The sequence below is a fragment of the Parasteatoda tepidariorum genome, chromosome 4 (assembly GCF_982258835.1).
Source record: "Parasteatoda tepidariorum strain Cologne lab strain chromosome 4, Ptep-v5.0, whole genome shotgun sequence".
NCBI classification, from domain to species: Eukaryota; Metazoa; Arthropoda; class Arachnida; order Araneae; family Theridiidae; genus Parasteatoda; species Parasteatoda tepidariorum.
In genome coordinates, this window is record NC_141758.1 from 101,475,901 (window position 1) to 101,498,610 (window position 22,710).

A 22,710-nucleotide genomic window follows, 5' to 3' on the forward strand; every position below is an offset into this window, starting at 1 on the left:
AGAACTAGTAAAACATGAAAATACAAAACAAAAAATGAATAATAATACGAGCCCTATTAGCTGCATTTGTATGAAAACGAGCAAAATTATAAACCACGAATCTTCGAAAGTACGGTAGACTCTTGCCCGTTACTTGATGGTAAGTTAATACTTGGGTAAATTTGTTCAGAATATAAATAGTTATCCCCGAAAAACCAAAAAGTGATTTATTTGTAACCGCTAATGTAACAATAAATAACAAAATATTAATACAAGCAATGATAATACTTACATATAATAACAAATAACTTCACGTCCCTTACAATTTAATTGATCCCGATTGAAGTATAGGTTCGTAAACCTTGGACGAAATTTAATTCGGGGCAAAACTTGAGAAGCTACATATTTCACACTACTTTGTTTCGCCGGCTCGATCTATAACCCTGGAAATAATGTAAATATCGGAAAAAATTGCCCTAATAGTTTTGTCAGCGGAGGAAAATTAGGAATCCAAAAGAAACATGCGGCGGAGGGAGTAAAATGACCTATTTATTGTAAGGGGTAAAAATTTCTGATTGTCACTAACATTCATCCATGCGCCGCGATGGCTCAGGGGATAGAGCATTCACCTTCTAATGCGGCAACCGGGTTCGAATCCCAATCGATACGAATTCCGCATCCGGTTTTCACCGATCTCAGTGCTGACGTGAAATATCCTCAGCTGATGACGTGAAATATCATAGGTTAGAGTCTCCTTGCCGTCAGGCTAACCATGGGAGGTTCTCGTGGTCTTCCTCTCCATGTAACGTAAATGCGGGTTAGCTCCATCAAAAACTCCTCCACGAAGATTCAATATAGTTTATCATCAATTAACAGTAATGATTACTAAAAAACATTTTTGGGGAAAATGAAATTTTCGTGAATATTTTAAATATTTTTACATTACATAATAGCCGAACATTTAACAAAAAAGAAAAAAGTTAAAAAATTGTACTTATCCATTTCCGGGTTCAGCTCAGCCGGGTTCAGCATCCATTTCCGGATTCAGTTTTCCAAATGAATCCACAAAGTCTCGTTGCAGTCTGAAAGAAACAGGATCAAATATTACAAATTAATTTAAAGAATATATAAAGAATAATAAGACTAATACCAATGAACGAAACAAGCATTACCAATAAAAAAACTGTTCAACTTTGAATAGCTGGATAATGGTTAATATAAGCTGAGATAGGTATAAAAAAAACGGATTTTTTTTTTAGAAATTTTTTCTTTTCTTTTAAATTTGTTTTTCTTTTGATTTATTTAAAGATAAAGATCCCAAATTTAAATTAACTGAACCTTCAAGAAACATTTCAGAAAATATTTTTATAACTGTTTATATTTTTAATACATAATTAAAAAAAAACAACTTTTATATTATAAATATTACATTACAAAAAAAAAATTAACAATAACTCATTTTTATAAATATATGTTTATACATTATACAACTCCACTCAAGGCTCAAATTAATATCTAATAATGCTGGTAAAAGTGCGATTCCCCCTTGACCCTATGCTTAGATTAAAAACCTATGTTTAGATTTAAAAATAAAAAGGTCCAGCTTCAGCCTCATTAGCTTTAATCATTTCATGTATATATAAAATAAACATTTTTCTTTAATCCTATGACTCCATACAAATTTAATGTAAAGAAGCATAAATTATTTAAAGTAATACACTGTATCGAGTTGGTTGGATTCGAAAACCCAATCCTTAAAACTTCAAAATTTGTAACTGTCAAAGCCTCCAGAAACTCTAGCTATATAGAGCGCTTAATTACAGTAAAACGCAGGCTTCAACGGTGAACTAACTAGCTGGAGGGAGACTCGCAGATACTATTGCAGTCACAAGTAAGTTACTCAATAAATATAATCAAGGCGGATTCAGAGTGTACATTGAAAATAAATAGGGATAATAAGAATAGGAAAATTAATACTTTCCGAACGATAGTAGTCATAAATAAATTTAACGCTTTATCATATATCAGGGGTCCGTCCAGACATTTTGTGAAAGGTCCGTTTTTGTAAAATTGTGAAAAAATTACTCGTAATTTGTGAATATAAAATAAATGTTAAGTCACATTTTTTCAACCAGGGTCCGCTTTTGTGAATTTGTGCAAATAGGGTCCGTTATTGCAAAAAACCTTTTTCAATGAGTTTTTAAATTGTAAAGACATAAAAGATTATGCTCAACACTGTAAAATTAGAATTAAAAAAATTAAAGTCTGAAAAATAAACAGCAAATGCAGCAACTAAATTAGCGATGCAACATACAAATATTTGGTATTTAGCCTATACTGCTGAACGCAGAATATTCATTTCGGACGAAATAAGGAAGAAGCGTTTGCCGAAGACAAAACTTAATTCGTTTACATGCATTTTTCTTTTTTTCTGCCCTGGGAAGGGTTTATTCAATTAACAAAACAATAATGAAGATAAGTAAATTTGTGAAGGGTCCGATTATAAGAAAAATCATTTTGTAAAGGGTCCGTTTTTAAGTTAAAATATTTTGTGAAGGGTTCGTTTTTATGAAAAGATATTTAGTGAAGGGTCTGTTAATGGACCCAAATTTCTCCTAAACAGACCCCTGATAAGAGAAACGAAATTTTTTCATCGTTTTATAAAAATTTGGTTTTATGTCCGTCAGTTGATTTTGCACTCAGAGAACTATATCTAGTCTAGTAATTTGTTTTTGTATGTACGAAAATTGAAAATTAGTAAAATAAGCCACATCTTCAATAAATAATCCCATGATCCATATTGTTTGACTATAAACATCATTCGCTACAAAAATTTACAAGTTGGAAATAACAGTCGACACGCTTCAAGCGCACAAAAGCAGGCACCCACTTTCAAGACTTGGCAGGCGTGAATGAGAATAAACAAAAGTAGTTTTAAAATATAAAACGTAAAATATGTAAACAAAAAATGGAAAAATAAAGATGCGAAACAGAACTAGAAAAACTAGAGTAGCCAAGAGAAAGAGAAAAAAAAAGACAGAAAAAAAACAAAGTGGCTGAGAGGGGCAAAATGCATTTTCCAAGATAGGGAGAGGTCGTGAGGAACTAATGTCGTCAACAAGGGAATTAACATTCATGTGACTAAAACAAGATTCCAGGGAGTCAAGATGAGCTGACGTGATTGGAGTGAAAATAATTTTGGCACTGTAGAAATTGAATTTATGCCCAAGATTCTATCAATGCGCAGTAATTGCATTTTCGAATTCTTGATAACAAACATATTTATAGTGTTCTTAACGTCTAAATTTTAAAGCGCGGCTAGTTTGTTTTTAAAATTGCTAATATCCTTTTCCATTTTGGTCTTTAAGTAATTTTTTAAGTTATGTTTTTAAAAAAATTAAATCTCTTAAGGATTCTATTAGTTTTGATAATCGCAGGGGTATTCACAACATTCCTTGTCAGTGCGACTTTGACTATACATAGGGCAAACAAGATGCGGTTTAAAATTCAGGCTTAAGGAACACGACAGATATGTCCGTTATCAAGAACTCGAAAAATCATTAATTGTTTCACATTGTTGGAATCTTCGGCATAAATTCAATTTCGGCAAAAATTATCTCCACCTCAGTTACATCAGCTTATCTTGATACCCTGGAATTTTGTTTTATTCACATGAATGTCGATTTCCTTGTTAACGACATTAGGTCCTCACCTAATATCGTTAACTGGCGGGAGGGTGATCTGGGCGGAATGGGTGAAGTACGTCGGGAGTTTACGCCTGGTAGGGCCACCCAAGACGTGAAGGCCATTCCATTGTGCCCAGCTAAATATTAGTGGGTGAAGGAGCCAATAAGACAGACTTCTACCTACTGGTGATCCGGTCCTTGGACTAACTGAAGCTGCACATTCCCTCACCAATGACTTCGTTGACTTTTGATATGGATGCTGCATCGTCCGTCGCGCAGATTAATCAGGGCCTCGATCGATAAGTATACGACAGTCTCCACAAGACTCAAAACCTTGAAAATATTACAGTGTAATATAAACAGTTTGACCACTCCGGAAGAGAACTAAATTGGACCAACTATTAGAAATTGCAATTAACAGAGACATTCAGGTAGTTGCTGTACAGGAAACTAAACTAAAGAAAACTTCAGCTCTTAAGATCAAGGGATTCGACATTTATAGAACTGATAGATCAACCAAGGGTGGAGGAGGCTTAGCCTTTTTCATCAGTAATGTTAAATATCAAAGTATTGACACTTCAATTGTCCAATCTTCGGACCTTGAAATCCAAGGCATTGTGATTTTTTTGGAGAGGAAAACCCTTTCATATCTTCAACGTTTACCGACTCTAAAAATCTCGGAAGAGTGGAAAACACCCCCAACCCATAATTGGTACAAGGGATCAAAACCAGGTTTGTCCCTTGACCTCCCGTGTGACAGACGTACCCGGACTGTTCTATCAAGGTTTGTTAGCGGTCACATCAAGTGCCTCACTTTCAAAGAGGGCAGGAAAGCCTTCGTCACCTGCACCAAGTGCCAAATGCACCTCCTGAGCACCTCTTGGATTGCATGGAACTCTCTAAGGAGGATCTCCTTAGATCATCCTCTCCTAGTCTTCGACTTCTTTTCAGTCAACGGACTCGTGGATCTTGTCCGACTCCGTCAGACAGTGAGGATAAGCAACAACAAGAACAGGTCCTCACCAAAGTGCGTGGAAATTCATTTTACCCTGATTTACCCTTCTCTGTTACTGTGGTCCATGCTCTGTTTGTCCTTCTCTCTCTCTCAGCTGTGGTTTTTCTAATTTTGTTACTAATTTTTATTTTTCCATTTTTGTTCGCAACTTTACGTTTTATATTTTAAATCACTTTTGTTTCTTTTCATACACGATTGGCAAGTTTAAAAAAGGGACGCCATGTTTTTGAACGCTTCAAAGATGCAGACAGTTATTTTTAATTTATAAGTTTTTAAAGAAAGTGAAGTTTTTAATCAAGTGAAGCCATATTATCATCATCATCATCATCAACTCGACAGCCCAAGGTGGGCCTTGGCCTTCTCAAGAAGTTTTTTCAATGCTAACCTTTTTTTTGCTAGTGTTTTTCATTTGTGTCCAAAAGGTCTTTCTTTTGGCCATCTATCCATCTCAAATTAGGCCAGCCTCTTTTTCGTGTGCAAGCTTGTCTGGCATTGAAAACTCGTTTTGTGGTACAGTCTTCTTCCATTCTGATAACGTGGCCTGCTCATTTCATTCTTTGTCGTTAAATAAAGTTAATAATGTCAGGTTCATTTTATGAGTGATAAAGCTCTAGATTTGATCTTCTAAGCCACACACTATTTTTTTTTTAATTCCTCCAAAAATACTTCTCAAAGCCTTTCTCTCAAAGGTACCCAACATAGCTTCATCCTTACAGGATATGGTCCAGGTTTCACTAGCATATGTTAAAATTTATCTTGTAAGTGATAAAACTTTTGTTTTTCTATGAATTACAATTGATTTTATGTATTTTCAAATTCCATTAAAACAGTTAATGGCAATAGTAATTCTTCTTTGTATTTCAAGACATGTTATGGTTTTCTTAAAAATAAAACCTCAAAAGAACTGCTATAAACGTTGAAAATGGTTATTAAGGAAACATATTTCTTTATAAATGATAATTATATTGTGAATTGAACAACGACGTGGGAAATCATCAATTTTTCATAAATGCATGCTCTTTTCATAATTTAGTTCAATATATTGCTATTGAAAAAATTATATGTTCTATTTAAATATTAGTCCATTTTTTTACTTCGGCATTTCACTTTCAATTATTTTCTAATATCAACCTAACTATTACAAAACAAATAATAGATTATTGATCGGATCTATATATAAAGATTTTAAAAGTTAATGCTGGTTAAAAAAAAAAACTTTCGAAACCCCTCAACATTTCCACGGAACTCTCAAAAATTCTTCTATTTTTATCAACCTATTAGAATTGCAATTAAAACTATTGATAGACTTTCAAACAAGAGATAACATTTCATAACAATCAAACCAACTAATAAAACTACCTGCATCAAGAGCAATGCTACTTTCTCATTTTCCTAACTGGCGCTTATTTTATAACTGGCGCTGAACAGATTACCCAATTCTGAGTTTAGGGCTATCAATATTCAACTCTGAAGTCTAGTAATTTTAGACCCAACCCAGAATACAAGGAAACTCCTTATTCAAGCATTGAAACAAATTAATCTTGGGGAGGAAATTTTTGATGGAACTAACACGCATTTGCGTTACACGGAGAGGAAAACCAGGAAACCTCTCATGGTTAGACCTAAGGTAAGGCGGTTCTAACCCACGACGCGTCTACCACTGATGACATTTTACGTCAGTTCTGTACTCGGTGCGAGCCAGGTGCAAAATTCGTATCAACCAGCCACCTTGGGATTCAAACCAGGGTCACCTCCATTGGGAGGAAAACTCTATATCCTAAACCACTGCAACTCAAACTCTGCTGTTATCACCTACGATGAACAGCTGACTCAATTTTGAGTTTACGAATGTCAATGTTCAACTTTTTAGTTTCGAACTTATTCCAGAAGATCAGGGAACTCCTGGATCAAGTATTGGGAGAATTTTGCCTTTGATGAGGACTATTTTTATGTAACTAACCGCATTTGCGTAACAAGGGGAGAAAAACCACGAATATCTCCCATGGTCAGGCTGACGGCAAAGGGACTCTAAATCATGATCCGTCTACCGCTCAATCAAATTCTTATTCAGTGGCACCACTGTATCGCTAATTGTGCTTCATTTTTCTTCTTCAATAAAAATTTTAGCATACCAGGAGATGTCATTTTCTACAGCAATTTTAAAGATTTTTCAGTTTTTTCTTCGATCTGTCTATTACTCTTTTGTAATTATAGCGCATAAGTGAAATCGCTTTTTTAAAAGAATCAATCGGTAAAATAGAAAAAGTTATTAGATTACGTATAACGCAAAATAATTATAGGAAAAATTACTTAAAAAATATAATTTATATCAGTGTTTTTAACAAGATTAATAATGATAAATTTCAAAATTTGAAATCTAAAACGAATTTTATAATCAAATTATTTTTTTATTTGCGTAAGGATGACAAAAAGTATTAAAAATAGCAAATTTTTAAATTCTTAGTTGAATTTGATTAAATTTTCAAAAATAGCATATTCTTAAAATAGCATGAAAGCTTGAAGTAGCGAGACTACGCGGAACCCAAACGATACTGTGTATTTCAGATAGCAAAACCGCATTTGGTAACTTTGACATAAATTCTAGTGGGGAAAAAAACTAAAAAACGAGGACGGAAATTAATAATAAAAAAAATTACTATAGTAACTAGAAAAGTTGGAAATTTTCTTTAATCCAGAATATAAATACTCGTTATGTCAAATGTCACATAAATCCTAATATTTAAAGATGTATTCACGAAAAACTCAATGTATTTCCATATGAAGAAAAAAAATACGCTCAATTCTTTAAAAGCTTCAAAGAATAAAATGTATTTTAAAAAACAGACTTAACACAAATATAAAAACAGAACAATAAGTCAAATTATAGTCAGAATAGCATTAGTTAAAATAATATTAGTAAAAAATAAGTTATCACAGAAAATTAAAAGATTACTTACCATTCAAATGAAAGATATGAGACACGCAAACCACATAAAGTTATCCGCAACCAAAGACAACACACACGAGAACTGAAATAGAAAATGCTTTTCAGAATACTGAACATCAAAAAAGAAAATCAGAGTTAGTGACGCAACAGAGCAGTCGCAAGTAAAGGGACAGCTCTCCCTTGTTTTTGCCGTTCTCTAATTTAAAATCATAGTTTCAAGGAATAGGATTCAAAATATCAATTTTTGAACTTTTGATTTTATAAATCTTATCAAATCCAATTTAAAACGTGGAAAATCTTACATCTTCTGAAAAGACAAATTTCTTGAAATGTACCTTTCAACTTTTACAAAACTTACAAACTGTAGCCATATTAATTGTATTTCAATATTTTAAACTCAAAACGTGTTTTTTTTTTTTTTGAATAATAATAATAAATTTTTTTCTCTGCAAGGAGCAAGATCACAACCTCTAGAAACAGAGGAGTGTTTTATACGCATAAAAAGTTAGATTTATTTAGACTAATGTCCTAACAAATTTAGTGTAATTTGATGTGGATATTTATCTTATTCCCCTCGCTACTTCTCTAAGACGACTTAATTATGCAAATACTTTTTTTTTACAAATAATAAAGAAATAAGCTATTAGTCAGGTGTAGCTAATAACTGTTTATTATAAAGTTATATCGCTTCTTTTTACTGTAACCATTCTTTTTTTAAATTATACTTTTCTTTTCAAAGTCCGAAATATTTTCTTTACTCTTTAGGTTTCACACTATTAATGTTTCTTTACATCGTTTAAGTTAGAGAATAACAAAGACTTCGAAACCTTCGGAAATATATTCCATTAAAAGTTTTTAATGTTAGATATTTTAATATGATCTGAGATATTCAATCTATCAGTTGTTTAAAAAAGTCATTTTTAATTAATTTAAATGAAGAAAACTCAAAATTAATGGAAAAAATAATAGTCAAAGTTCACATGTTTATTTATTTTTTTGAAGTGATTGTGAAGATAACAAATTCGAATTTACGTCGGCCTTTTCGGTTTTGATCTAGAAGTAATTTGTTTTGACAGTGATTTTTTTTACATAAGTAAAGGGACTGGTTAAAAAAATTATTCTCTTCTAAACTTTCCTAACATTAGCATTTTAAAAAATATTAAACTTTGCAAAAGTAACTTAAAATTTGATTTGCAAGCTAAGCTGATTTAAAACTATTAAAATCCTACATTAATAGTACTAGTTGCAACTTCATTATCTGCACTTATGTAATTAATTGATGGTATTTATTTCTTTGTTAACAATACAATTTCTAATTAGATATAAATATAGAAATAACATAAAATCCTTGTTCTGACAGTTACAAGATAATTTTATAATTATACTAATTCAAACATTTTAATAAATCATCCATCCTAAAATAACCTTTAAAAAATTAAATAACTTAACAACATTCAATAATTTAATTTCCAACAACTTTCAATAACTTAAATTCTTTCAATAACTAAAAACCTAAAATCAATTAAATCACAATAAACATAGTTATAAAAAAATGAAAAGAAAAACAATATATATTTAGATATAAATGTCGAAATAAAAATAAAAACTTGCAAGATAAATCCAAATCAATACCTTTAGAATGCATTGAATTTCAATTAACCACTCCACTAGAAGAGAGAGAATACTACTTTGGTTTTTTATTGTTGTTATAATCTTAAATTGTTTCCCCCTAATTTGTTATTTGGAATGATCCTAACTAAAGTCACCAACTTAAAATTAGCTGAAAACGTTTGAAGTATAATTTCATCACGTGGCTTCATCATCGCTACTTTTGGGAGATGATTGTGAACAAACCTGAACAAGATTGCTATTTGGCGATCGTATGACTAAAATAGTTATTTCGCAATCTTTATGTGCATTTTTTTTTTAACATTAAGTGTTTCATAAATTTGATTATTCTCACTTTTGAGTGAATAGTTTGTTCTTTTTGAGACATTTTGCTGTGAAAATAGCAGTTTTTTAATTTAAAATATATTTAATTAGCTAGAGTAACGAAAGGTATAATATCTGATGATAAAGCGAAGTAAGTGACTGAAAAAGGAATCACTGTTTGCGTTTGGCACGCATTAACAGCTGTCTCAATTTTTAACTTGGAGATGTTTCTCCTCTTACACCCCCGAACTGAAATGAACTCTGCGAACGAGAAGGTGGAGCCAAGTGCCAATTCTTGGTGAACGAACTATAATTGCTACATGGAATTTTAAAATTCCTGATTTTCTTTAAGTATATTAAAATAAATTGTGAAGTTCTTTACAGTTTTAAAAAAACTGAGATATATCAGAATTAGATACGAGAACGAAATGCTTTATTATGCATTTAAATCGTTTAGTCAAAAACATAATGATGCATTTTATTAAAACAAATGAATTTATAATGGTTGCGATTTTCGAATAAGTTTTATTTATTTCAAATTTCAAACCCTTGTTTTTTTCAAACCATTATTTTTATCACTACGTTTTATATCACTACGATGTGAATATATCACTACGGCAAAATAATGAAAACTAACGTAGAAATATTCTAACTTTCGACCGCTCTCGGGTTCACACTGTTGAGACAATTTTTTTTTCTTCTTCAGATTACGGCTATCCCCATACTTTGAGGATCAAAAATCTCAAAATTTATCCAAAACAACAACAAAAAATACGTTTACTCAGGGAAAGAACGTTTTTGAGTCTGAGTAACTTAAAATATCGTCTGCACTCATTACTTTGTATATTTATGGTTAAACTTGTATATAAGGCTACGTTGCCCGTAGTGTAAGACACATATATTGAACCGACTATTGCATAGAGTAACATTTTATAATAGCCTGTAGTGCGGGGGAGAATATTATTTATTGTAAAGGGTCACATATTATACGGGCCATAATATAATGCTACATATTATATAAACTATATGCAGACACATATTACATGGGCTATATTATAGGGCCCCATATTATATCAGCTATTATATAGAGCTCCATATTATAATAGCTAATAATGTCGTAATAACTACGGCTCTGTAGTATAATAACTCTATGGTAGACAGTTTAAGGTTAGAATCACTTAGACATCGAGCTAGCCGTTAGAGGTTTCCGTAGATTTCTCTTCCACGTTATACAATAGACCGCACTTGTCTCATCGATCACGATATTGACGTAAAGTATCATCAGTGGTAAATGGAGCATATTTTAGAACTCCTTGCCACTTTTCGTGTTTTCCCTCCCGCTGTAATGCAAATCCTGGTTAGTTCCATCAAAAGGTCCTCCTAGAATGTTAGTCTGCTCCAATGAGTGATCCAAAAATTCCCTTATATTCAGGGTTGGGTTCTTTATTTCAACGATGCGGAATTGAATGACAGTTGTAAACCCGTAAACGGGTCCAGATTTTATTTCATTATGTTTTAATCTATTTTAAAATATATTGACTAATATTGAAATGAGCTATTTTAAAAACTATGAAATTTTTAGAAAACCTAAAATTGGGAAGTTAGACAGATTTAAAACTATTAAAATCACAACATATATTACATTTTGTGTTCATATAATAACAGTGCTAGCTGCATATACACTATTTGCACTTTTGTAACTAATTGATGGTAATTATGTATTCGTCACCAATTCATACCATTTTTACCTGAATTTATATAAAAGAGAACATAATTCTTTGTTCTGCAGTTACAAGTTTATAATTTATACAAATTTAAATATTTTAATATAAATTATTCTTCCTAAAATAACCTTATAAAGATTGAATAAATTTACAACATTTAATACGTGATAATTATTCAATAATAACCATTCAAAAACCAATAATAAACTATAACTATTCAACTTTTCTTATAAATTAAAAAATACCATTATTAAAGAAAAAACTAATAAGAAAACGCAATTAAATCACAAATATAAGCAAAACTATAAAATAAATGAAAAGAAAAAGAAATAGGAAACAAAAAATTATATATTATATATAGCAAAGAAAATTGAAACTTATTTTGTTAAATCCTTACCATTGCTTTCAAATTTCTCAAATTTTAAAAAATATAAGCTTACAGATTAAAAAAAAATTATGTAATAAACGCAGATTTAACATTTTTCTACTATCATTCATCGAAGTGAAAGAGAATTACCCACTGAGAGAGAGAATACTAATCTATTTGCATACCTGCCAACTCTTCCGGATTTTCCGGAAGATTTTATTTTCATATTTAAAGTGGTACCAATACTCAGGTTATTCCAATTAACTTTTTGAATTATAATGATAATTATAAATGAGTTTGACCACCACTACATATAAATAATTACAACAAATATATGAAAGCATAATAACCCTTGTACAAGCGAATTTCAACGGGATCAAAATTTAAATATATTTTTGAGTCAGATTGTTTTTCGTTTATTGTTTTACAACCACTCTGAAAATCCATATTCGGAAAGAGTGAAAGTTGGCAGGTATGTATTTGTTAAAAAATATTCAATTCTGTTTTGGTTTTCTAGGGTTGCTATAATCTTAATAGAATTTCATATTTGGAATGTTCCAATCTAAAGTCGCCAATTTAAAATCCCCGATAAATAAAATTTGAACTTAATGTTACTTACAATTTCGACAATTAGATTTTCCTATAGAATATTAAAATGTGTTGAAAATTCTTTGCTATTTTAAAAAATGCTGACAAAGATCAGACCTAGAAAAACATTTTAAACTCAATTTCAAAACATTTTAAAACCAATTTCAATCATATAGTTTATATACTTTATTTTATTAAAACAAATGATTTTGTATAGGTTTATGATTTTCGAAACAGTTTTTTCTATCTCGTATTTTTAAACCGTTGTTTAGAATAAAACAATATCTATCTAAATTTCTTTTCTAATCTATGTAAATTTCTTTTTGATCAAAAATGTTAATTTTCTTTGAAGGTTTTTTTTTACAGAATAACTTTGTTACTACCTTTTAGTTAACTTGTTTCCCTGCCTTAAAGGATAGAAAGTTATGATGAAAAGTTCAACTTTCCGATTGACTAGAGCGCTTAAATTTTATTCAGTACACCTTACTTCATCCTAATTTGATTCCTGTCTACATTTTATGACTAAAATGAGTTTATCGTCATAATAATTTCTTTTGACGAATAAAGAGCTTTTAAGAACTTTTTAAACGAATCGAAATATTTTTAAACAAAGTACTAAAATTCTTTTAACTAAACATAGTTATAAACTACAAATGATTTTTCACACGTATTTCTTATTTATTAATATTTTATTTAATATTAGTAAAAATAAACTTTAAATTGTAATAAAAATGTTTACATTATTTCTAAAAAGTGTAATTTTAAATGGCAAAATGCAAAAATTGAACAAAATGGGTCGAAAAGTTTTTGAGCTGCGGTTCTCAAATGGCGTTCCGTTAAAAGATCACAGGAGTTCCGTGCGTTGAAACATTTTTAATTAGTACCTAATTTAGTAACTAAGTGCTAGTTAATATGCAAAGCAATAAAACTGACTGTAAAACTATTGAGAAAACAGCGCTTTTTTCTAAAAAAATCTAGTTTTTATAGATTAATAGTTCATCTCTCAAAATATTTTTGTAATAGTTTTCAAAATAAAAATCTAAATAAGGAAAAGGAGAGAAATGAAGAAATTTAATTGTACAAAAGAGAAAATGAAGTTATTTTCAAAGGCATTGTAGTTATTTACTTTTAAAAGCTTTGTAACAAACATATTTAAAGATTTTTGAAAAGTAACAATATTCAAGTTAAATAGTTTTGTTAAATCAAAGTAAATCTAATCCACGCAATCCTGGATAAGAAAATTTTTTAAATTACTATAAAAAAAATAAAAAAAAGATTGGGAAATTTATCGGGTGGCCATTGTCTACTAGAGGTAGATTTATTGGTAGCCACTTTTTTTCCTTTCCACTTTTTTTTTGTTGCGTTATAAGCATTTTAATTATGATTTTGCTTCGAAATTTTTATAAAAATATTATTCTTAGTTCAAAAAGGATGTTATAAATTTTAAGAAATTATTATTAAAAAAATATATTATATATATTATTACAACATCATGTTTTAAGGGAAAATAAGATATAATAGGTTTGATTTCAGAATGGTTTTTCTCATAATTTTAAGTTTCTCTATTAGAATGAAATATAATAACTTTTTGGAAAATGGAGCCTCCTAGTTAAACATAAAATATTCAAATTTCTGCAACTACTGCTCACAGCTTTATCTCTGTTCTTTCATTGTTTATTTTTGTTCCTTTTTTTATCTTTTACATTTGATATGAATTTTTCAATTTCTATTTTATTTCCAGATGAATTTTATTCTTCAATCATTGCTATGCTTTTTTTATATGCATTTTATTGCTAAGCTTTTTCTTGGAAATTTTTACTTTTGCAGGTTTATTTACTGTTTCTGTCATTCCCAATTCCCGCTTCATTGTTATTTGGAACGGATGCGCCAAAGACGGGCCACCTGCCTTTTCCCCCAGTTTCATCTATCAGCAAAGTAACAAAATCAAAAATCTGCCTACTTTTTGAGAAGTTTCTTTTTGTCATTAATTGTAGTTTACTGCATCAATTAAAAACAAGAATAGCTACGCTACATCTGAAAACATGTTGAAACAAACTGTCAATAAAAAGGGGCTATATATATGTATATACATATACAGGGTGCGTAGTTAAATCTTTCAACAAAAAATAAGCACCTTTTAAGTACTTTTTAAGCACTCAAAAAATATTTTTAAGCACTATGCACATTAACAAAGTGCAAAATAATTTTCAAAGATCATGATAAAATAACTAGATTTTGACGAAGAACTCTTTTCTTGATTAGCCATTAAAAATTGATCAAGAGATTTTTCGGTTCGATTTCAGAGGGTGGAAAATAAAGCTTGAAACTGTGAATATCTTGCAAAATGCAGCAGAGTTGCACATCAGGGTGCTAGAATCTCAACGAACCCAGCTCACTAGACGCACATGCGGACTCACCAAGCATTTCACCAAACCTGTAAAATGATTGGCGCTTTCATACGTTATGGACTGACGATACGGTACACTGAAATTGATTGTGAATTCTGAAAACGCTGAATAGAAAAATATGAAAAGCACGTTTTTACATAATACGTGACGAAAATCGACATTCCCCTTTCATAAATCTCATTTTCGAAAAAGGACAATTAAGCACTTTTTAAAAACAACCAATAAAAAAAGTACCATTAAGGGCTTTTAAAAAACGAAAATTGAAAATAAGCACCTTTATGCTCTTTTTAAAAACGCTACGCACCATGATATATATATATATATATATATATATATATATATATATATATATATATATATATATATATATATATATATATATATATATATATATATATATATATATATATATATATATATATATATATATATATTTCCTTCGGCATTTCGGCTTTCCATTTTTTTCTTTCGGCATTTAACTTTCAATTATTTTCTAATATCAATCAAATTATTACAAAACAAATAATAGATTATTGATCAGATCTAAATATAAAGATTTTAAAAGTTAATGCTGGTTAAAAAAAAAAACATTTCCACGGAACTCTCAACATTTCCACGGAAATTTTTCTATTTTTTTATCAACCTATTAGAATGTGCATTTAAAACTATTGATAGACTTTCAAACAAGAGATAAGATTTCATAACAATTAAAACAACTAAAGAAACTACCTGCATCAAGGGCGATGTTACTTTCTCATTTTCCTAACTCTGCTGTAATTTTATTTTATAACTGGCGTTGCACAGATGAGCCAATTCTGAGTTTAGGACTATCAATATTCAACTCTGAAGTTTTGTAATTTCAGACCCAACCCACACGACAAGGAAACTCCTGAATCAAGCATTGAAACAAACTACCTTTCTGGGAGGATTTGGTTTTTTGATGGAACTAACCCGCATTTGCGCTATGCGGAGAGGAAAACCATGAAACCGCTAGTGGTTAGACCAAAGGTAAGGTGATTCTAAACCACGATCCGTCTACCACTGATGACATTTTACGTCAGTACTCAGGGGTCTGTTTAGAAGAAATCTGGGTCCGTTAACGGACCCTTCACAAAATATCTTTACATGAAAACGGACCCTTCACAAAATATTTTAACTTAAAAACGGACCCTTCACAAAATGATTTTTCTTTTAATCGGACCCTTCACAAATTTGTTTTATCTTCATTATTATTTTGTTAATCGAATAAACCTTTTCCAGGGCAGAAAACAAGAAAGATGGATGTAAACGAATTAAGTTTTGTCTTCGGCAGACGATTCTTCCATTATTCGTTCGAAATGAATATTCTGCGTTCAGCAGTATAGGCTAAATACCAAATATTTGTATGTTATATCTTTTATTTAGAAGAGCAATTGCTGTTTATTTTCAAAAATTTAATATTTCTCATTATAATTTCACAGGCTGAGCATAATCTTGTATCTAATTGTATCATGTAACGCAAATTGATGGTCAGCTCCATAAAAACATCCTCTGCGAAAGAAAATTTCTCCCGATACTTGGTTCAGAAGTTTCCTCGTCTTCCAGATTGGGTACAAAATTACAGTTTTGTCGGCTACAAGGCTACGGTGTTGAACATAAGTAATCGTAAACCCACAAAATTGGGTTGGCTGTTCAACGACGGTTATAAAATATACATTACTCTTGGGCCGGTATAGCTAGATTAGTAGGGCGTTGGACTCTTGCTCGTGAGAACGGGAGTTAGAATCCAGATGGCCGAAGAATCCCCCCCCACAGTGTATTAAATGGTGCCTGGTACATGTTAAATCTGTTGGGGTCAAAAAGCCCTCCAACTTCCCATAACAAATCAATGCCTCTGGAGGATACTGATCCAGGAATTCCATTGTCTTCTGGATTGGGTTCAAAATTGCAAGGCTAGTTGAACATTGGTAGCCGTAAACTCAAAATTTAGGTCTGCTGTTCAACGACGGTTGTTATATATATATAATATATATATATAATGTTAAAACAATTATATATTAAATATAATCCATAAATAGAGCATTTATCTTACGCGCAATCGTTTAAAACCTTTCCCACAAAGAAAGTAATAATATTGATCTAATTATCTCAGAAAATGTGAAGATGTGTCTTTAGTAGCTTAGGAAATTGATCAGTCCCACGTTACTAAGACATAAATGTTTAAATATATTGCCCAGAATGATATGAAAACCCTCTTTCCAAGGTCAAATGTGTTCTTCTCTATCTATCCACCAACATGTAATGTTCTCATTTGTGGGCCTCCGGCCCTAACTTTAATAAAATTATACGATTCCTGCATTTTCCTGTATCTTTTTCAAGAAGCACCGGCCACAATACGAACTTACTATGTTTATGCTTTCAAAGCGTAACAAATAAGTCGGCAGTGATAGTTTCCTGTCGCGAAGAATTATTATTGAAAACTGAAAATGATATTTAATTTAACAATGGAATACATATTTTGATGATCGACTTTCTCTTCTAAAATGATTCATAACCTTGGATTAGAATGCGTGTGGAAGAGAAGCGAGGAAAGTATTTTTTTCCCTTTAATCACCGATTAGAACTTTATTTTAATGACTTGGGAGTTAAGAAACAGAAAAATTCAACGAAGATTCTGAAGAAACACAGGTGGACGTTCCAGCAAGCTTTATTATTTCTCCGTGTGAGGATAAAAATAATTTCCCCAACTGGATCAAGTATTTCATTAAAAAAATGTGAAATACTACATTTGGAAGAAAACTGGAATAACATATCTGAATTCCTGAAAAAAGACTTATTTACCTTCTACATAAATGAATGCATAGAAATTGAGGAATGGACCGAATTCGAGGAAAAACTACAAGAAAAATTTTCTCTAGAGAAAATAAGTATGAACTTTTTCTATCTATGAAGCCATCTCCAAAAAAGTCATTTTCAGAATATGCTACAGAGAAGCGGAAAGCGTCGAAAGATCTAAACATAGATGAAGAGCTGTTGCTAGAATCCATCAAAGCAGGCGTACCAGAGAAATTTCGTAATTTTCTGAGTATAGCATCTCCATCTACTGTTGAAGAAGTTATTAAGTTGTGCTCAAAATTAGAAAATTATTCAATTCTAATAGGATTTTAATTTCTCAATTTCAAGGAAATGTCAAGGGAAACCTCCAAAAGGTAAGTGTTAAAAGAGGAAACATTGCAAAAGTAATAACATGCGCCTTTATAAACACCCCTCTTAATTTTGCTATACTTGGTCTTAATGAAATATCATTATTTAAGTTACATATTGATTTTAAAAATTTTAGAGTTTTTCAAAAATTTTAAGATGTTACATATTATGATAAATTTTCTCAGTCTAATAATTATTACAGTGCTAATAAAATATCATACAAATATATTTTTCAACAATGAGAATAAAAACGATCTTAAAAATGTGAATTGTAATGCAAATGATTGTATTAATAATAGATATATCGAAACTAATAATTTTTATGATGAAAGAAATTTCAATAGTTTAAATATTCATGAGCATAGGCTCAACCGACCCTCAAAATTTCAGGATAAAATATCTGTAACTTCTGAAGAGGATAGGGTAAAGTTAAATTATCTTTTATCTAGTTATGATCATGTATTTTCCAAAAATAATTTTTATATTGGCAAACTTAAAACTTCACCTGTTAAAGTATAGTTAACTTCTGAACTGCCTATATCATTGCGCCCATATAGAGTATCTGTTAAAGATAATGCTGAAATTAAAAATCAAATTGATAATTTATTAAAAGCTAACATATTTAAACCCTCCTATAGTCCATACTCCTCCCCAGTTACTCTTGCTTACAAAAAAGATGAATGTAATAAAACCAGATTGTGTGTAGATTTTAGAAAGCTTAATCAGATAACCAAAACTGACTCTGATCCTGTACCTAGAATTGATGATTTAATTGATAAATTGTCTAACGCTAAATATTTTTCAACTATTGATTTAAAATGTGGTTACAGGAATTTAACAATAGATCCAAATGATACTGAAAAATTAGCATTTACAACCAATTTTAGCCTTTATGAATTTTTACGCTTACCGTTTGGTTGAAAAAATTCATCCGCTATTTTTCAAAGAGCTATTCGTCAAATTTCACAAAAAGATAAAGTTGATTTTGCTTTAAACTATTTTGATGATATTATCATTTATTCTGATAATTATTTAGAACATTTAGATCAGTGTTTCCCAACCTTTTTTGTGCCATGCCCCACCTAAGCCTTTCTAAAATTCTTATGCCCCCTATGTAACATATACATAATTTTAAATATTAAAAAAATTGAATTGTTCGCTTAAGAAACTTAAATGATAGGTTTTAGGAAGAAATCACTGGGGAATTGTTAACGAAACACAGTAAATTTTCAGACCATATAATGAAAAACTAAAATTCAAATTTGAAATAATTGTAATAAAGATTTTCTATAATAATTTAATATTTTAACTTAGTGAAATCCGTGCGCTTGATGCTTGGTGCACAGAGATTTTATGTTAGGTTTCAATTTGGTTAGCTTCAGTCTCAAGTCTCACAATTGTGTTATATCCAGCTGATTTCTTTATTTTTACCAGTAAATCATTTACAGCACTAAATCCTCATTCAGCTAAATATGAAGATGGGAAACGTTAGCAATAGTTTTCTAGCATATTTGGTTGAATTTGGGTATTTGATTTTTGTTTCGACACACAAAACCATGCCATCACTCCTTTTATATTAAATAAAATTTTAACTGACTCATCATTTTGCATTTCTGCGAGTTCTTCTTGATATATCAGACAAATCCACTAACATTGGCCGCATCATCCATATAGGAAAATCAATTTGATTTAAACTCGAAAATCTTTCTTTTAAATCAGCCGAAAGAATTTTCAGATGATCGAGAATAACAAGTAAAGCGGTACCATTTACTTCACACTTTTGGAACCAATAAAACTGTTCAAAGTTTTTGTTGTTAATAATGAAACCCAATATATTCGCTTTTGCAACCACAAGAGTTTTATTTGTTCCTTGAAGTTGCTTATTTAACATATTTAGTTTTTCAAAGATATCGACTAAATAACTCACAAATGCTTTATCATCGACTGTTAACAGATACTTCATTTCAGGTTTGTCACTTAAAAAATCACCAAGAGTATCAAACAGTTTCCTAAATCTTTTCAAGCAGTTCCCTTTAGAGAGCCATGTTACTTCAGTGTGAAGTAAAAGTCTCACATGGTCTGCATTTTGCTCTTCACAAAATAGCTTGAAGAGACACTCTCATTTGGCATTAGTTTTAATAGCATTGATACACTGAATGTAGTACTTCATTTACTGAATGTAGTACTTCATTTAGAACAGAGCTGTTTTTAGCTACCAAGTTTTCCCTATGAATAACACAATGCACAAAAATCATTCCTGGATTCTCATCTTTCATCAATTTTTAGCAGCCATTTTTCTTGCCCATTTTATTAGGATCGCCATCTGCAGCATAAGATGTTATATTTTTCATTGGTATATTATTGACATCTAAGTTTTTTAGCTTATTATATATATGTTTGGTGTCTAAGTTTTTTAGCTTATTATATCTAATCTTTTACAGAACAACATGTCATCAGCAAAATGCCCTTTATCAGTATATCTTACGTAAGTTATCAATACTGCCACACTGTCTATCAAAGTTGATTCATTCATATGCACTGAGAATTTTCTAGTTTTCAGCTATTCAACAAGTTGTTTTTCAATATCTTCACTCATTTCGTCTATTCTTCTGCTAACAGTATTGTTACTGAGTGGCATAGCTTTTGCATCTTTCTCGAGAACCATTTTAAGAAATGCTGATATTGACGGTTTTATTAAATTCTCTCGCATTGCATTTAAATCATTGGCATTGGAAGCAAAAGGGTTAAACTCGTGTTGAGTCCATTTTCGAATTGCCCACCTTAACAATCAAATTGCCCCCCGGTGGGGCGTAGGCCCCACGTTGGGAAACACTGATTTAGATCATTTAGAGAAAATTTTCAAGATATGTGAAACTGAAAATTTAAAACTTAAATTTTCAAAATGTCAATTTTCTAAAACTAAAATAAAATGTTTAGGATATGAAATAGAACAAGGTCAATATTCACCTGCAAATGCTAATATTGAAACTATTAGACAGTTAAAACCTCCAAAAAATGTTAAAGAGTTACAACAATTTCTTGGTAGTAGTAATGTATACCATAAATTTATTAAGAATTATGCAGAACTTAGATTGCCACTTAATAATCTTCTTAAGAAAAATGTTAAATGGAATTGGACTGCAGAATGCGAAACCTCATTTAATCAATTAAAATCGTCTTTAATTTCTAAGCCTGTTTTAACTTTGTATAATCCTAATTATCCATTTCATTTGTTTGTTGATGCCTCAACAGAAGCAATTTCTGCTGTTTTGAAACAAAAACATCCAGATGGCTCAATGCATCCAATAGCTTTTCACTCCACATGTTTATCTCAACACGAAAGAAATTATTCTATTACTGAATTGGTATGTTTAGCTATTATTAATGCTTTAGATAAATATCATTGTTATTTGCATGGAAATAAGTTTATCATTTATAATGATCATTCCGCGTTGACTTGGTTAAAGAAAATAAAAAATCCTACAGGTAGACATGTTAGATGGTCTTTAAAACTATCTATGTATGATTGTGAAGTAAAAAGGGTCAAAATAATCATGAAGCTGATATGCTTTCTAGATATTCTGTATTTTTTAGTTTATTTGATATAATAATCCAGTTGTGACCCATGAGGAAATTAAAGAAGCACAATTAAATTTAAATAATCCTAAACGATTAAGAAAAAAGGTTTGCATAAAATAGTAATACCATTTTCTTTAAGAACAAAAATATTAGAAAAAACTCATATTCAATTTGGTCATGTTGGTTTTAAAAAAATGATAGCTTTAATCTCACCCTTTTACTATAAGCCTAATTGATATCTCTAACTATGTTAAATGTTGTGAAACTTGCCAAGTTAACAAAAAATCTCACCAAAAAAGATTTGGGTTGTTACAGAGCAACCATTTGAAATTTTATCAATTGATACTGTCGGAGGGCTCAACTATTACAACTCAACTAAAAAATATTTGCATTTAGTTATTCATCATGCTACTCGACATCTTTGGACTTTTCCTTCAAAAAGTATAACAACTGAAACATATACAAATTGTTTATAACAAATTTTTCAAATTGAAGTTCCAGATAAAATTTCAAGTGATCGTAATGCCGCATTTACAGCATCTAGATTTAGAAGATTTCTTAGAAACTATAATGTTAAACAACCATTGACTTCAGCTCATCCTCCGCAAACAAATGGAAAAGTTGAAAAATCTAATGCGACAATAATCTCTAGGTTAAGATGTAAAATCAATGAAAACTCTAAAAAATTCCGTGGACAAAATTTACACCCCTCGTTTTGTAACTAAATTTCCTTCTGCTTATTTAATGTATGGAAAATTACCTTGTGATTCTCTTGTAAATCAAAATATTCATCCTCCAGTTGATGAAGCAAGAAAAATAGCTGCTGGAAATACCCAAAAGTTTATTAAGAAAATCAAAATTCGTTATGACACTCATTTTTTGGAACCAAATTTTAAAGTTAATGATTTTGTAATATTTACGAAGAATTCCGTTATCCTAACACTAGGAAGTTAAGTTCACCATATTCTGGTCTATACAAAATTTTAAAGAAATTTTCTGACGTGTCATTTGAAATTGATAAACCTAATTTTCTCACTAAGAAAGAATCAGAAATGTAAACAAATTAAGGAAATTTTATCCAAATCAACAGTTTCAATTGTATGTAAAAATTCATAATAGCTTTTCAATGCTGGTATTTTCATATGTTTTTCATTTTTATTTTCTGGCCCTATTTTTGGAGTCCCGTTATTTTTTTAATGCATCTATCTATCAATTTTTTTAAATTTAGAATTATATGATTCCTGTTTTTTCCTGTATCTTTTTCAAGAAGCACCGGCACACTAAGAACTTACAATGTTCAAA

General features: G+C 30.4%; 1 long non-coding RNA gene across 1 annotated transcript in view; it reads right to left on the reverse strand.

Moving 5' to 3' along the window:
- Positions 1-738: 738 nt before the first annotated feature.
- LOC147812090 (uncharacterized) overlaps positions 739-22,710 on the reverse strand; it is a 44,254-nt gene continuing 22,282 nt past the window's right edge. The window contains exons 4-5 of the long non-coding RNA XR_015432896.1: positions 7,638-7,709; positions 739-1,061 (exon numbers count right to left, since the gene is read on the reverse strand). This is a non-coding gene — a long non-coding RNA (uncharacterized LOC147812090). The remainder of the gene's footprint in view (positions 1,062-7,637; positions 7,710-22,710) is intronic.